General features: G+C 37.8%; 1 pseudogene; it reads right to left on the reverse strand.

Annotated features, from left to right (window-relative positions):
• Window positions 1-695: 695 nt before the first annotated feature.
• LOC117013204 (60S ribosomal protein L7-like) lies at window positions 696-1,425 on the reverse strand (annotated as a pseudogene).
• Between the last annotated feature and the right edge of the window lie 2,994 nt (window positions 1,426-4,419).

Raw genomic sequence — 4,419 nt, forward strand, 5'->3', positions numbered from 1 at the left:
AGCGCTGTGGGCGGGGTGAGGAGAGAAGCATGAACATCTGCTGAATTTCTTGACTCATCTGGAAGTTTCTGTTAATAGCTGTAGTAGATGCACCTTCATCCACCAATAAACTTCTGCTGCTCTCATTCTTCCCACCCTAGGAAGTTGAGCTTGGCATAGGTAAGAGCAGAACTTCTTCTGAAGCAGGATATTACTGCACAGTTGCACAGAACTGGGAGGAGAGTTGCCCCAGGCAACCTAATGTCCACTGAATAGGGGAGAGTGGCTGTCAGTAACTGCAGGCAACTTGGGTGGTCCAGCCATTCTCTTCCTCATCAGTCAATATCCTGCTCCAAATCTCTGTGCTCAAAAAGTCAGAGGCAGCCCCTTGCTCCTCCCATTTAAGGAGGCGATAATGAGGCTGGCTGCCATATTGGTGTTCAGCTCTCCTCTCACTCTATATCAATCTCTGTGTCTTCCATTGTATAAATGAAGAAATAAATGAATAGAAAGTAAATAGTCCCCCCATACCTCCCTCAAGTAACAAATATGAAGAATTGGGTGTGTGTGTATTTGTTCCGTTTTCTCTTTGGTTAATCACATAACCTGTTTTCTTTTGGGACGGGTTGTTTTTGGTTTTTTGCTTTATATTTCAATGTGAAAGTAGTCACTGTTCATTAACTGGCCAGATTCCAAAAATAATTATGGTAGACACCTCAGTTCATCTTTCTAATAAGCCAATTGATTTGGGATTTCCTATTGCCAACATCTCCGCCTTCTACAAAATTCATGGTCTTTTTCTTCATTCCACCTTGAAGGGCCAGCTGAAGTAGTTTGCTTCTTTGAAGTGCTTTCCAACAGTATAGATCTCAAGAATGAGATCTTCTGTGCAGATAGTGCCATATTTACCAAAAGATCCAGCAATCGTTGTTATCTGCTAACGCAATTAGCTTCTTATTGATTTTGTCATAACCATGCTTGTAGATCAATTCATTTTCTGATGTCAGGTCCAGGTACCTCGATACAATATACTCATATGGCTCCACAATCCTTAGCATGTTAATTAAAGCCTTGTTGAGCTTAACAAAAGTACAACTCAAGGTCTGGCAGAGGTGAAGAAGCTGCAGCACCTGTCTGACTTTTGGGGTCATATCTTTACTACTGATCTTGATGACATATGCCAGTTTGGGTTCTGCAGAGACACAGAAGCTGCCAGCTCTTCTTGCCATGCTAACCATTCTTGTCTCAGTTCTATACATCTGCCTGTATTCTTGTGATAGTATCTACCTTCTTCATAGATCCGCTTCTTCCTTGCCTTCTAAAACATCCTCTGAGCAAACTTCTTTCTCGGGAACCTATCTTCACCTCTGCAAAATTCTATCACTTTTTCTTAAGGGTTTCAGGCACAGCAAGAACTGTCTTTTTCTTCTTTTTTATACCCTCCATAGTTTCAGCAGGAAAAGAGCATATTACCTGTTTTTCGGTTTTGACTTTTTTTAACAGGTTGATATTATTCACTTTACTCTGAATTTGCTTTTATACATCTCACTGTATATTGTGAATACCTCCCCCATTTGGAATATTTAAATATCCCAATATGTCATTTTCCATTGTGTATGTTTGTGTGTGTGTGTGTGTGTGTGTGTGCGCGCGTACACACACACGCCACAATTTAATCAACTTCCTATTCATGGGCAGTGAGATTGCTTATGATTTTTTGACTTGAAAAACAATGCTACAAATAACATTCTTCTGTATATATATGTTCTTTATCAAATGTGATATTTTAAAATGTAAGTTAGAATTCTAGAACCAAAAGTGCTGCATGATATATAGTAGTTTTAATTCAAATAATTGCTGCCACAATTATTGGCTAAAAAGTTGAGGAATTCACACTCCTCCCACCAAAGTGAGGGAGTGTTTATATCCCTAAGTATTTTCCAGCAATGGTTGGTATCACTTATTTAAAACATTTGCCAATTTAACAGGTAAAAAAAATGGCATTTCATTATTTTTCCAATTCAGCATCCTAGGGCAAGGGCAAAGATGTAAATTCCAAGCAAAGAGAAGAATGCCTGAGAATCTGAAATTCTTAGTTGCATGACCTGGTATGTCTTTCTCCACCTGACCCTGGTTTGAGATCTACATTCCTCCTTACAGAGCTCTGAGAAAGCTGGAAACAACCAGTGTTTCCTTAATGGTGTTTCCTTTCAGCTCAACAGAATTATGTCAACTGTTATTACAAGGAAAGGCCATCAACTTACCAGTTTAAAAAGGAAAAGGTGTGTCTACTGGCTAAAATAAATAAAAGGGCAAAACTCATAGAAACAGTTTTAAAACCTAATGGTTATAATAGTACCAAGGAAGCTGGTGGGACAAAGCCCAGCTCAGTGCTTATAAACTCAGGGTGTCTCGTGAACTTTTACAGCCTAATTTTGGAAATTAACCACAGAACAGCCTTGAAAATATCTGATAGTGACAATGATATTAAAGAGGGTTTCAAAAGTGTATGAACTGTGGTCCTACTTTTCGACCCACTTGACACCAATAATTTCAGAACTCTTCATGACGAATGAAAGGGTGACCAAGCACAAATTTAAAAACACACTAATGTGTGGGCACACCTAACTTCATTGTACATCGAATTAGAAATTGATGCAATTGTAAAACTTTAATGCTGCTTAATTTTAAGTCAAAGTCTGTGAGAAAATATTCTTCATAAGTGGCAAGTGATTCAACTCCAATTAAAAACAGTCCGAGTGGTTGATAGGGGCAATATATTGACTTTTAGAGGATGTGAAAGACGTTTAAACATTCCAAATCATTTCGATCACATATTGAGGGAGAGAAAAGACTGAAGAGAAATAAGGGCACAAGGACAGCCTTTTCCACAGTCACTGAAAGAAGCAGAAATTCTGACAGAAGATCTTAAGGCAGAATAAAGTTTATTCTTAAGGAGGAATAAAGTGTTCTATCTAAAACATAACATAGTTTTTGGTGGCTCACTGGATAGAACCTATTATCAGAGATCAGAGTAGAAATAGTGGACTACTCTGTAAAAAAGAAAAAAAATCACTAATGAATAGATATTGATGGAAAATACTGTGTAGAGAGACATTCTTGATAGAATAGCATGTGCATATTTCTATTTGTTGCTCACATGGTATTATAATGTTTTGGGATATGCACATGAATCTCACCTGTTGGACTATATAAGCTTACAGGCAGGAGACTCTTGTATTCATTTTTATAATGCCCAAAATCTAGCACAGTGTCAGGTGCAGAGAACATGCTCCGTGAATGTTGACTGTAGAAATGGAAAAATTGTGCAGGATGCTAAACCACTGGAAATATTGATGTAGTTATACCTGTTGATACATCATGGCTATGGACTGAGTTATGTTCCCACCCAAAATTCATATGTTGAAGCATTAGCCCCCACTGTGATTTTATTTGGAGATGAGGCTCTTCAGAGGTAAAGTTAAATGATGTCATAAGAGTGGAGTCTTGATTCAATAGGATTGATGACCTTATAAGAAGAGGAAGAGAGAGAAATCTCTCTCTACCTGGACTACCAAAGAAAGCTATATGAGGGCGGACTGGTTGGCTCAGTTGCTTAGAGCGCAGTGCTCATAACACCCAGGTTGCCGGTTCGATTCCCAAATGGGCCAGTGAGCTGCACCCTCCACAACTAGACCGAAAAGAACAACTTGACTTGGAGCTGATGAGTCCTGGAAAAACACACTGTTCCCCAATATTCCCCAATAAAAATTGAAGGAAAAAAAAGGAAAAAAAGCTACATGAGCACACATGGAGAAGTGGCCATCTGCAAGCCAGGAAAAGAACCTCTCAGCAGGAATGGAATTGGTTGGCACCTTGATCTTGAACTTCCAATCTCCAAGCTGTGAAAAAATAAATTTGTGCTATTTAAGCCACCAATCTATTGTATTTTGTTATGGCAACCAAAGCAGACTAAAACAATCAATAGCCCAGTACAATTTCTGTTGCTTTTCATTGGTTTCATAACAATGAACTAAACCAAAGAAAAAATAACTTTTTAAGTCATAATGATGATCCAAGAATGAATTTTAGTACAATATTTGATGTGTATGAAATTAAAAGTGACCGAAAGCTTGAGTATGCAACAAAGTAGAAAAGAGGGGGGAAATCAAAATATAAGGTGTAAATTACTTTTAACACACAAAAATTTGATCAATGTGGAAACTTTCATTTAGCCTCTATCTCTTTTGAGAGAAGACTCTTTGATTAAGTTTGATTAAATGTAATAAAGTTTTGAGAACCATTTCAACCTAATGTAAATGCCCCATTCTCTTCTTAGATTTCATCAAAGAGTTGGTAGCCGGTTGCTTAAGTGTTACTTTTAAACTATAGCAAGTCTTCAAATAAGGTTGTTTAGTTCAACATTGTTTTGTTATGAAG

Source organism: Rhinolophus ferrumequinum, chromosome 2, assembly GCF_004115265.2.
Source record: "Rhinolophus ferrumequinum isolate MPI-CBG mRhiFer1 chromosome 2, mRhiFer1_v1.p, whole genome shotgun sequence".
In the NCBI taxonomy this organism is placed as follows: Eukaryota; Metazoa; Chordata; class Mammalia; order Chiroptera; family Rhinolophidae; genus Rhinolophus; species Rhinolophus ferrumequinum.